The sequence below is a fragment of the Notamacropus eugenii genome, chromosome X, assembly GCF_028372415.1.
Source record: "Notamacropus eugenii isolate mMacEug1 chromosome X, mMacEug1.pri_v2, whole genome shotgun sequence".
NCBI classification, from domain to species: domain Eukaryota; kingdom Metazoa; phylum Chordata; class Mammalia; order Diprotodontia; family Macropodidae; genus Notamacropus; species Notamacropus eugenii.
The window spans coordinates 38,623,718-38,637,330 of NC_092879.1; the positions used below are offsets into that span (position 1 = coordinate 38,623,718).

At 36.3% G+C, this 13,613-nt stretch overlaps 1 protein-coding gene across 1 annotated transcript in view; it reads left to right on the plus strand.

Moving 5' to 3' along the window:
* The window catches only part of LOC140515402 (cilia- and flagella-associated protein 52-like), a 46,634-nt gene extending 36,408 nt beyond the window's left edge, over positions 1 to 10,226 (plus strand). The window contains exon 7 of the mRNA XM_072626074.1: positions 4,145 to 10,226. The gene's annotated coding sequence lies outside the window, so the exon portion shown is untranslated. The remainder of the gene's footprint in view (positions 1 to 4,144) is intronic.
* Positions 10,227 to 13,613: the final 3,387 nt, after the last annotated feature.

Consider the following 13,613-nt stretch of genomic DNA (forward strand, 5'->3'; position numbering starts at 1 on the left):
CTGATTTGGCATTTCTGAATACATTTTTTGCTTCTGGGTGATCAAGATTTGATCCCTGTTTGGGTTTTGATGGCTCAGAGTGAATGTAAATAGTAACTGTTTCTGTTCTGGCCAGAAACTCTGAGGGTCTTCCCTTCGTAGATTGATATTTTTATGAAGGCAAACTACACCATTTTGCCTCAATTCCTACCTAGTCTTTAGTTGCTGAATGGATGTTGTTTCATATAATACATATATATATGTAAAATACAATACATATATGCATATATGCATATGTACACAACACACACATATATGTATATATACATATATATATATCAAGGCATATTATTGTTATTATCTTCAAATTATCATATACATATATGATATATGTGATAATTTGAAGATAATCAACAGAAGGAAGGCATTAGCATTGAGGGGAACTGGAAAAGCCTTATTGTTAGAAAGTAAGATTTTCATTAAGACATAACAGAATCCCTAGTCCCTACCCTTATAATTCTGTAGGAGAATAATATGAGTGTATTGAACATGAAAGACAGGGAGTATAATATGCAGAAGCAGTCATTGTATCTTGATGGTGCCTGGTGTCCCTCTTTAGGAAATATAAGATCACAGATTCAAAAATCTAAAGATGGAAGGGACCTCAGAAGTCATCTAGTATAACCCCTTCATTTTATATATAACTGCTAGTGACCAAGGTAGGATGACTAGTCAATTTCTAGGACCCTTAAAAATTATCTTTGCATATCAGAGGACCTAATTTCACCTTCCCTTCATTTGGGCAGAGCTTCCCTAGAAACTCACAGCTCCCTTGGGTCATGGAATTTCTTTCAAACTCTACACATTCTTGCTTTCAGAGAATGAAGATAAAAATGACTGCCATCTTAACACATTTGGTTCTAGGGCTGTACCATTTGTACTCATTAGGACCATTTTTCTGGAGATGACAGTCTCTTTCAGTGTACTCATTGTAATTACATGATAAACTTTTATTGAATATGTAACTTCAAACCATAGGTTCAGCCCATTGCTACCTGCAATTTCTTTTTTTTTTCAAGTTTATAGTATTTTATTTTTCTCATCATTACATGTCCAGAAAATTTTTAGCATTCATTTTTACAAGATTTTGAATTCCAAATTTTCTCCCTTCCTCCCTACCCTATGCTCTTCTGAAAATGTTAGTCAGTTCAACATAGTCAGTTCAACATGTGCTATCATGTAAAAAATATTTCCATATTAGTCACAGTTGTGAAAGAAGAAACATTAAAAACCACGAAAAAGAATTAAGTGGAAAAATGTACTTTTATCTGCATTATGAGTCCTTTAATTCCTTTTTTTAAATATTTAATTTATTTATTTTCAGTTTTTACCATTCACTTCCATAAATTTTAAATTTTCTCCTCCTCCTTCCCCAAAATGGTATGCAGTTCTATATGGGCTCTACACATACATTCCTATTAAACATATTTTCACATTAGTCATGTTGCATAGAAGAATTATAATGAATGGGAGAAACTATGAAAAAGAAAACAAAACAAAAGAGAAAGGAGTCTGTTTTGCTCCGAAATCCAACTCCAGAGTTCTTTCTCTGGATGTGGATGGCATTTTCAATTATGAGTTCTTTGGAAAAGTTTTAGGTCCTTGCATTGCTGAGAAAGGCTAAGTCTATCAAAATCAGTTCTCGCATACTGTGGCTGTTACTGTCTACAGTGTTCTGGTTGCTCACCTCACTCAGTATCATTTCCTATAAGTCTTTCCAGGTTTTCCTGAAGGGTGTCTGTTCATCATTTCTTATAGCACAATAGTATTCCATTACATTCATATACCACAACTTGTTCAATCATTCCCCAATTAATGGACATCCCCTCCATTTCCAGTTCTTGGCCACAACAAAAAGAGTTGCTATAAATATTTTTGCCATGTGGGTCCTTTTCCCATCTTTATGATCTCTTTGTGATACAATCCTGGAAGCCCCATTGCTGGGTCAAAGGGCCCTACCTGCAATTGCAATGAAAACAAAAATCTCTCTAAAAATAAGGAATTTCCTTTCTCTTCCTAATCTATGTATGTAAGACTTAAGTAAAAATAAAACACACAGTTGGGTACAAGCTGATTCTCACTTATATCTCACTTAACAGCTGAGAAGTAAACAGGCACATTTGGAACAAAAGAATACACTTCCCGCGCCTACATGGAGGGCAAGGAACTTATAGTGGGCTAATAACCCACAATAATCTGACTTTCACCTTGAGGGGAGGAAAGAGAATTTCTTCACTGTTTCTCTTCACACTACTTTCAATAACCAATACAGACATCATCCAAGTAATAGTTTACACTTGGATTACCCTCTGCCCTGAATCGGTAATCAATCAGCCTCTCATTCTGGTTTGACCTCTGTTTTCCACACTTCATGACTCTGTATCAAATCTGTCCGTAATGGCTTCTTCTTCAAGTCACTACTCCATTTCCTAAAAATCAAAGTCAGGGATGAAGCTTGGAAGTTAGGGGTACATGATCTTCCCACAGGTCAGTTTCCATGTACTAAATTTCTCTGCCTCAGATAGGAATAAAAAACAAAACAAAATAGAATATGAATAATAAAACAGAAGTCCATGAAGGCTTTCACGCATCCAAGGTTACGTAAGTAGTAAATATAACATTATCTTTTGGTTCTAGGGGTCCTTACTCCAATGCCTACTCGGAATAAGACTGGTTAGTTATTTTTCCCTTTTAGGGTTTTTGCTGTACCCCAAGGGTTGACGTATCCTCCTAATGCTATCAACTCAAGCTCCCACTCTTATTTATCTTTTCCCAAATATCAATTTATCAATCTCTTCAAAAGCATCTATCTAGTGCAACTTACTATCTCCTCAAAATTGATACAATTAATTTGAATCTGAGTATCATTTAATTAAATGACATCATTTAGTTTTTACAAAAGGTACATTTGCTGAGAAAATATAGTAAAAACAGAAGTATAAACACATCCATGTGTGATAGATAAGAGGTTGATGTTGTGTGTTCTACATTCTCAAAGAGGACTAATGACTTAACAAATGAATTGGATTTAAGTGGGGCAAAGTCATCAGCCTCACTCTCTACCCTAGAGTTATGGAAGTCTAGTGGCAATACATAGGTCAGGATGACTGGTGAGGGTCTTCGATGCAGTGGGAAACCTTGGCTTTTATAAACTAAGGTCTTTCCCAGGTCTCAGTTTGTCTGAGGCAACACCCATTCAGCAACTAAAGACTAGGTAGGAATTGAGGCAAAAGGGTCTAGTTTGCCTTTATAAAAGAATCAATCTGGGAAGGGAAGACCCTCAGAGTTTCTGGCCAGAACAGAAACAGTTACTATTTACATTTACACTGAGCCATCAAAACCCAAACAGTGATCAAATCTTGATCTCCCAGAAGCAAAAAAATGTATTCAGAAATGCCAAATCAGAGGGGTAACATGGCACAGTGAGTAGTGCAGTAGAATTGGGAATCAGGAAGACCAAGTTTCAATCCCATCTCAGACACTTGCTACTTTATTGATGTCTTCTGATTTGCATTTATTTTATTATTAGTGATTTGGGGTTTATTTTCATTTGGTTGTAAATAGTTGGCATTTTTTCTTTTGAGAAATGTTTGTTCATGTCCTTTGACCATTATCTGTGTTTATGTATGCATATACATTGGTTCATTGATTTTGAACTGGGGTGGCATAAGAGATAGAGTGCTGAGCCTGGAGTCAAGGAGAACTGAGTTCAGATCTAGTCTAAGAAATTTAACTTAGTAGCTGTGTGAGCAAAGGCAATTTACAACCTCTGTTTACCTCAGTTTCCTCATTTATAAAATGGGCATAATGATAACATCTGCTTCCCACGATTGTTGTAGGAATCCAATAAGGTATTTGTAATATGCTTAGCATGGGGCCTGTCACATATTTAGCGCTTAATAAATTATTTTTTTTTCTTTTCTTCCTTAAATTATTGCTGAATAAATGAATGAATGAATGAATGAATGAATGAATGAGTGAATGAACCACAATTGAATTGGACTCAGGAGGCTAGAAAAAGGCATCTAAACTTGCTTAAGAAATGAGATAAGAAGTAAAACCTGTTGCTTATGCTTCACTAAACTCACTTTACTACTTTTTCTAGGTACTTGTAATTGTCACACTGTAGAGTTTTCCATTTCCCCCACCAGTTGAAGTAAAGTAATTTTGCCACCCATAAGAAGGGCCTAAAAGGATACTTCTATTATGAATATGAAGACATGGAAGATGGGAGGAGTTGATGCAAAAGAGGGAGATGAAGGCCTCTATCCCTAAGGTGATAGATACAAGTGCTCCAGTTCCTCAGGTGATTGTCTTGAAGGCAGGGACTCTGTTTAGACGCCATGAAGATGCTGCAGGTATTACAAAGGACATACAAATGTATGGTCCCTGCCCTCAAGGTAATTAAAATCTAATGAGGAAAAACAAAGACAAGAATTTTATATATAAATATACTAGGAAATGGACACAACCAACTACAGTTGCACAGAAATCTACACTTGAATGTTAGCTACTCAGGAGCCTGGGAAATTATATTTTCTTTGTGAATAAATGAATGCAGAGAGACTTTGGTAACTTTTAGCAGATTGCAGCTGAATGATGCAAATCTTACATGAGCCTCACTTAAAATACTTTTTTTTAACCAGAGGCATTTTTCCTTCCTTCCTTCCTTCCTTCCTTCCTTCCTTCCTTCCTTCCTTCCTTCCTTCCTTCCTTCCTTCCTTCCTTCCTTCCTTCTTTGCTTCCTTCCTTCCTTTCATCTTCCATTTCTTCCCTCCCTCCTTCCTTCTTCCTTTCCTTCATTCTTTCTTTTTTATTTTTCTTTACATTTTATTGTGTTCCAATATTCACTTCTTCTCATAAATAAGTATAACTAAGCAAAATTGACACAATGACCATGTCTGATGGCAGCTTTGTCATTGACACCTGTACTATAACCTTCTCCATGGAGGGGAGAGAGGTATACTTTATCAAGAGCCTCTGGAATTAAGATTCAAGACCTTTATATAAATATAAGCTATTAAAAACTTATAACAGCACTAACACTTTTGGGAAGCACCCTATATTTCCTCTTTTCCATTCAGGAATTAGTTTAACAGTGTGGTAGGAAAGCACTCTACTGGGAGTTTGAAGACTGGGGCTTTCATTTTGAGGGTAGCAAAATGTGACTAGAAATTTGGAGTTGCATTTAGGAGATTGGGGTTTTTGCTGTTTCAGATAATTCACTAGTTATGTGATCCTTGGACAAATCATATAACCTTTCAGAGTTCAATTTCATTATCTGTCAGAAGGGAATAATACTTGTCTTACAGAGTGCTTCAGAAATTTCAAAGTGCTATGTAACTGTGAATTATTATTATTTGCTCTGACAATTTATCTGTGTGGTCTTGAACAAATTTACTAAAGCTTGACAATTCTCAGTTTCCTCATTGATGTATAAATTGATATGATTAGACTAAATAATCTCAAGGGTCCCTTCCAGATCTTTGACTTAATATTTTATAATTCCCTTCACTATTCCCTAAATCACTAGACTCAGAAAACTCATGCAAATATCTGTAGCAAACATACTTATTTTTCTCTCTGATAGATTTCCATCAAATTCAGACAGAGGGATTAGGAAGAGGAGCTGGCATCTGTTCTATTTCTCATTAAGCATGCCCTGGCTTCTTAGACAATGAGACTGTTACTTGTTTTCATTTATGAAAAGTAACACAGTTCTCAGAAAGCATCATTTACACTTATGGTGATGTATTTGTGAGTATGGTGTCTTATAATCAGTGCTATAATAGCTGAAATTCTTAATAAAATTTCTAGCAAGCCCAGTTGGCTTCTGGTCAACAAATGATTTAAGGGTCAAACCCCTTAGGATAAGAAAGCTCTCAGTGTAAGGACTTTCTGGTAATTTTAATACCTCTATGATCATTGCTCATTCCAGATTTCATGAAGGTCAGGATATACTTATCATTCAGTCAATCAATAAGCATTTATTAAGCATGCAAGATCCCAGACTTATCTTCTAGCTGTAGTGCATAATTGTATGTCCAGGGCTACACAGAGAAGGAAATACATAAGAAGATTGGACCAAGCTGTCCTTGCTATAGCATTAGGTTTGATTTAAGTCCCCAGTTGATAGTGTCATCTTCTTGAGTTATACATGATACCATGGAGAACTTGCCTCATTCAACGTTGGAACATGCCTACCTAATTCATCCTTTTTGACCCCTAGGACTCAACCCATTGTGTGTGCTGACCTTTGGTTCTTGCTTGATATGTTGTAACCATGCAGACACAATTCTTATAAAGAAAAAGGCTAATGGTGGATGGTTGATAACCATAGATTAATAGTCAGGAGAACAGAGTTAGTGCCACATCCCAGAGCCCAAAAGGATCATGTATTTTTATCTAGAATGGATGTTAGTGGTCATGTAGTCCAATGCCTTCATTTTATAGATGAAGAAACAGAGACACAGAGAGATTAAGACAAAGTGATGCAGTAATTAGCAGAGGTGGATGTGTGGAGTGTTCAGGGAGAATGAGCACCTCTTGTGTGAGGGGTTGCAGAGATCATTTCTGGGCTGCTCATCCACTTTTGGTGTCCACCTAGCACTTAAGTCTCACCTGTGGCTCCAATAAGCTGTTGCACGTACAGCAGCCATTCTCCAATACGCTGTCTTGGAACCAAGCTGAGGGTAACCAACAGGCCTCAAACCTGTTGGTGAGTTGTGGGAGTGTGGAATTTGCAAGAAAGCAAACTTAGGACCAATGTCAGGAAAATTGTTCTAACAATGAGAATAGTAGTAAGAACTGGAAGCTGAGGTGGTTCCTATCAATTGGGGAATAGTTGAACAAGTTTTAGCAGATGAATGTGATGGAATATTATTATGTTGTAAGAAATGATGAAGGAGATACTTTCAGAGAAACTTGAGAAAACTAGGATGAAGTGATGCACAGTGAAAGGAGAAGAATCAGAACACATCATATAACAACAATATTGTAAAGACAGGCAACTTTGAAGACTTATTTACACAAATGCAATGTTCTATTATAACTTTAGAAGAGTTTTGATGAAATATCCTACTTCTACTCCCTTTCTGAGAGAGAGGTCATGAACTTAGAGTACAAATAAAGACTTTTTTTGGACATGGTCAATTTAGAAAATTATTTTCTTTATCTTTATGTGTTTGCAACAGGTTTCTTTTTTTTTTCTCAATGGGGATAAGGAGAAAGAAGAAAAGGCAAATTTTCTCTTCATTGAAAAAAATGAAATTTAATTTAAAAAATTAAAGCTGTCCAAAAGGGGAATGTGTTACCTTGACAGATGATGACTTCCTCCTTCTTGGAGGTCTTCAAGCAGAAGTTGTCAACGTGTTGGTGTGTTATATTGGGGATTTCTGTCACGCATGAATTGTACTAGATGATTGTTGAAGTCCTTTTCACCTCTTAAATTCTGTGATTATGATTAACTGAACTCCTAAGCTTGAGTCTGAGGATTCCTGCACATGTTCCATGTGTGATGGTCAGTAAGGCTCTAGTGACATAATCCCAAGTAGACTAGAGTGCTGCCTTTTACTGAGGCAGTGAGGTGGTGCAGTGGATAGAAATCTAGGCTGGGAGTCAAAAAAACCTAAGTTCAAATCTGCCTTCAGGCACCTACCGGTTGTGTGACCTTGGACACACAAACCTCTGTTTGCCTCAGTTTCCTCAAGAATTAAATTAGGATAATAATAGCACCTCCACCCACAGTTCATGTGAGGATCAAATGAGATAATATTCATAAAGCACTTAGCACAATGGCTGGCATGTAGTAAGTACTATATCAATGCTAGCTATTATTGTTATTAATTGTTATTATCCCCCTGTCTAGATATCTCTATCCTTTCCTGCAAGCTGAAGTGAAGAGTACAAAGAAGAAGCCTATCTTTTATCCCCTTCTTCCTTTATAGAGTCTCCTTTTCTTTTGGCTGATGGCTTGTATATAGTAGCTATTGTCTATAATAGTCTTTTGGTTCTTCATACTTGGTAATGCATCGGTTCATACAACTCCTCCCATGTTTCTCTGTATTTCTTACTACCTTTTCTTAAAGTCATTCCCCAATTTGTGAGAATACCTTCCCTCCATTCTTTATTGTCACAAAGAGTGCTGCTCTGAATAGACATACACATATGTATACATATACCCACACAACACATGTGTGTTTGTGTGTGTGCGCCTGAACTTTTCTGTCCATTAGGTTTTTTTTTTCTTTCTTAAGTCTTAACTTACTATTCAGGAATGTAATTCATTTAAATCGCTAAATTTACCTCTCTTCCATTCAGAAATGAGAAGACTGGTAAAAGTTAGCACTATGACAGCAAGCTGCACATCCCAATAACTACAGTTTATGTAACCTGTGGAAAATATTGATTCTAATGCTTGATCCTATACCCAACTTCTTGTGTCCATGCCTTTGAAAACAATTTCTAATAAAAATGACCATGACTATTCTAGTGACGTGACTTTAGAGTTCCAGTGTTCTCACATTTGGACAGGTACCCAAAGTTTAAATATAATAAATTTATTAGTGACCTTTGGACAATATTACAATTTTTTTTGCATGACTGTTTTCTCCTGCTCTTTGCCAAGAGAAGTAACCTGTCAGGATTGACTCAATCTTCTTAGGGTAAGAATTATAAGGGTTGAGACAAACTGAAAAGGTCCTTCTTTTTGCTCTCAAATAGATCTGTAGAATTGTTGCTTGTCTTTTCTCCTCAAAGAGAACTGCTCTGCAGAATTACACAATATTTTAAGAATTTAAATTTAATTTAAAATTTAAGAATTAAAATTTTAAGAAGAATCAGCTAAACCAAGCACCTCATTTTACAACTGATGAAACTGAGACCTGAAAAGGTGAAGAGACTTACCCCAAGTCATATAGCTAATTAATGATAGGGTCAGGCTTAGAATATAGTCCCTTGACTCCCACTTAAGTGCTGTCCTTCCTTGTTCACTTTTGGTACTTTAGTGCTGGAAGAGTTCTGGACCTGAAGGAAGAAAGACCTGGGCCTAAGCATTGACTTGTCACTTCCCTGATTTCCTCCTTGAACAAGCCTCTAGACCTCTCTGAGCCTCAATTTCCTCAGGTAGAAAATAGGAATAATATCACCTGTCTCATACATAATTCATGTTTGTGATGAGGATCAAATGAGATAAATGTATATGAAAGCACTTTATAGATTTAAAAAAATTCATAAACATGAGTTGCTACTGAGGACGTGATTAATAGCACTTGGATGAGGTTCTGCTTGAATTTGGTAATAAAGAGATATGAGAAACTGAACTATAACTGACATAATCTTTTAAAACTTAGTTTTAAAAATCCTGGAAATTGACTAACCTTATTGCAATTACACCCTCTCTTGTCCTAGAATCTGCCTGAATTCCTAAGCATTCCTTAATACTCAGCTCAAATGCTTCATAAAGCCTTTCTTGATGATCTCAGTGGATAACAGCCTATTGTCTTATTTCCAAGTCTTCATATAACACTAACGCCTCTTTTAGAGAGTGGATCATGTAGTGGAAAGGGCTTTGGGTTTGGAGATGGAAGACATTGTAATACAGAAGAAAGCATATAGGAACTAGAGTCAGAAGTAGGTTTAAATCCTAACTTTAAGCCAATAATTTGCAATCTCACTTCCTCATGTGTATGAGGAATTGTAACAGAAGATATCTCAAGTCCCTGCCAGCACTAAATCCTAATATCCTATTTTCATTATGTTCATACCAAGAAATCAACTGAAAGCATGATCTTGACTGAGATTGTCTAAATTCCTTATGAATGATTATTTCCTTTTTCAACTTTGCTACCTGCATTAGTTAGACATACCAAAAAATGCAAATAACAACAAATATTCTATATAGACATATGAATCAGTGAATAAACCTTCAACTTCCCTTTCCCTTTGTGAAAAATAACATGTTTTTGTAACAGGGGAAAAAATAAAAAAGACAAACCCCCCCCCCCTTTTCTTTCATAGATTAGCCTTTGATAAGCAAGGCACTCTCCCTTTAAAATGAAATTATTCTCTACTCCTACTTTCCCAGCAGTTTAATTTTGCTGTTGTTTATCTGGAGATGCTCATTAAGTCGCATCACATCCTTCTGTGTACTTCCGTCTGACATTCACAAGCCAACGTTTTTAGCCATCCTGGCTGTGTCAGTGTGTTTGAAGGCTTAACAAACCGAGATGCTGATTCTTATCCTAGCAGGATCATTTGTACCTCTGTACCTTAAGCCTTCACAATGAAGGGTCTGTGCGAGCTGCTGCTGTGGGCCATTGCCTCAGCTTGCTGCTGAGATATATATTCAAGGCAGAACCTTTAATGCTCTACCATATTTTCCTTAAAATTGAGGAAAATTTCCCACCTGTGCTTAAATTTGAGAAAGAAAAATTTACAAAAGTAACACAACATCGTGGTTTTAACGTTTTCCTATTCTTCCCAGCCCAGAACTGAGAAACATCTTCTCAACATCCCATTGTTAATTCCTAAAAGAACAAAGACATAGTTGTGGATCACTGACTATCTCTAAAATTTTTGACTCTATGTCTAATTTCATGGATCCTTCTATCTAGGAGCATTTCCTATGTGTCTATGAAGAGATTATTTTACATCTTTGTTGAAAAGTATGATAGTGCTCCATTTAAATATTTTCTAAAATTATGTTTTATTAGGCTTGGATTTATAAATTGAAATCTTTAAAATAAAGCAGATGAGTGAAAAATGAATGAAAAATCATTTATTGAACACTTACTATGTGCCAGATCCTGTGCCAAGATCTGAGGATTTAAAAATAAACAGGGTAGTTACTTCCCTTAAGGAGTTTACATTGTAATGGGAAAGACAAAACATAAAGAAATATTGTGTTGATCTGGTTCTGGGCAAGAAACAAGGAAATCTCACCTTTCTGGGCACTTTTCAGGACTCATGGACCTGAGTTGTGGCAGAAAGTTTGAGTTCTAGTGTGAAGAAATGAGGAGGATGAAATGAAGGGGAAATAACATAGAAGCCAAATTCCAGGCAAAATAAAATGAAAACTTTTACAATCTAATGCTATCAAGATTTCATAAAAAACATATAAAGTCCAGAAGGTGGGAAACAGTTATAGTTCCACTATACTTTAAACCAGCCTGGACAAATTTGGAGCACTGTGTTCAATTCTGGGTATTGCATTTTAGCATAAAAATAGTCCTAGGGTTAAGGTACATGGCAGCTAGGTGTCACAGTGTATGGAGTGCCAGACCCAGAATCAGGAAGATGAGTCTTCCTGAGTTCAAATCTGGCCTCAGATACTTACTAGCTGTGTGACCCTGGGCAAAACAGGCTACCTTGTTTGCCTCAGTTTCCTCATCTGTAAAAGGAGCTGGAGAAGGAAATGGCAAATCACTCCATTATCTTTGCCAAGAAAACCCCAAAAAGGGACTGCAAGGAGACTGACAAATCTGAAAAAATGACTCAACAGCAGCAAAAGGTCTCTGGTGGGAGTGTAAAATATCCTTTGACTCAGTGGTACCACTAATATACTTATATTCCAAACAAGACAAAGACAGATGGAATAACCCATGTGTGCAAAGGTATTTATAGCAGCACTTTTTTATTATAAGAAAGAATTTGAAACAAAGTGGATAGTGACCCATTCGTTGGGGAATGATTGAACATATTATAGTTTCTAAATGTAATATAATATCACATCATAAGAAATGATGAAAGAGATACCTTCAGAGAAACCTAGACTGACTTATGTGAACTGGTGTAGAATGCAATGAGAAGAACTAGGAGAAAATTTATATGACTACATTAATGCATAGGAAATCAACTTTGAAAGATTTGAGAATCCTGGATGAATGTAATGATGCATGCTTCCCAACTCAAGGCAGAGGTGATGAACTAGAAGTGACGAACAGATATCCATTCTCAGATCTAGCAAATGTGTGAATTTGTTTTGTTTCACTATAATTAACTGTTACAAGGCCTGGAAGATCCCGTCTAGACCTACGCCGATTCTTCTCTAATCTTAAGCTGCAGAAGGGCTGTGTGTTCATTTTTAGGTTCTTCTAGATAAGAGGTGCTCAAAAATTTTGGACCTCCTTACACTTTCAAAAACTTGAAGAGCTTTAGTTTTTATGGGTTATGTTTCTTATTAGAGGCATACTGTTAGAAATAAAAATGTATTAACATTATTGTGAAAACAATTTTGACCTCATACACTCCTTGAGAAAGAACTAGTTCAAGAACTGAGGGGTCCCTGGATCACACTTTCAGAACTACTGATCAAGATGATTTTTGAAGCCATTTCAAGTTTGAACATTCAGAGGGAGGGAGAAAGAGAAAGATAATGAGAGAGAGAGAGAGAGAGAGAGAGAGAGAGAGAGAGAGAGAGAGAGAGAGAGAGAGACAGAGAGAGAGAGAGAGAGAGAGAGAGAGAGAGAGACAGAGAGACAGAGAGAGACAGAGAGAGAGACAGAGAGCCAGAGAGACAGAGACAGAGCCAGAGAGACAGAGACAGAGACAGAGACAGAGACAGAGAAACAGAGAGACAGACTGAGATGGAAGTAGGAAGGTGCAGGTAGGGTTTAGAAAACAGGGAAGTTGGAAATGTGGTGTTTGTGGAGGGCAGGATTGGAAGATAAAGCTGAAAATGCAGGTTAGGATCAGATCTGAAAAGATCTGAATGCCATTTTAAGAAGTTTACATTTTATTCTATAAACAATAGAGAGCCATTGAAAGCTTCAGGCAGGGGAGTGACATGCTCAGACCTAAGGTAATGGATTGTTGGGTTTAAATAAGAAATATCACAACTTTTCTTTTCAATCTATGAAATAAAACAAGCATTTCCATAACACATGTCAATGAAAAGATGATTGGACATGAAGCTGCAAATCTACCATACACATCTTGCTCTCCTTTTCAAATATACAACAAAATTATCATGTAAATTTCTTCTTTCCTCTTACCCTTCCCGCTCTAGAGATGGCTACCATTAGACACAAATAGTTGTGTGCACATACATATGCATATATGTGTGTAAAATCATATATATAAATGTGTGTGTGTGTAAAATTATTCTATACATACTTCTACTAATCAGTTCTTTCTCTGGGTGCAGATAGTGTCTTCCTTCACACATCCTCTGCAGTTAATTTGTCCTTTAAAATTAATTAATATCACAAATTATTGCTTCAAAGGAAAAGAACTAAAACCCACAGAAGGGAAAAAAATAAACAATCTTTCTGTTTAGAAAATGGCGTTTTGTGCAGACAAATGTTCTAATACATCACATGGCTTTTACCCTTTCTTTTCTATTTATGTCTATGGATGAAGTATCTAGAAAAAGCTAAAAACAGAAGAGTTATTGAGAATAGAGCAGAAATATTCTAACTCATTTTTTTTTCTTTTATGAAGACCAAATAAGGCTATCTCATTAGCTTTAGTGTTGGACAATAAATGGCTAAGACACCATTACAGGATGAGAAAAAGATTTGAAAATAATCAGAGTTCTTTAGAATAAAACACCATAGAGACCACACAAGCTTACT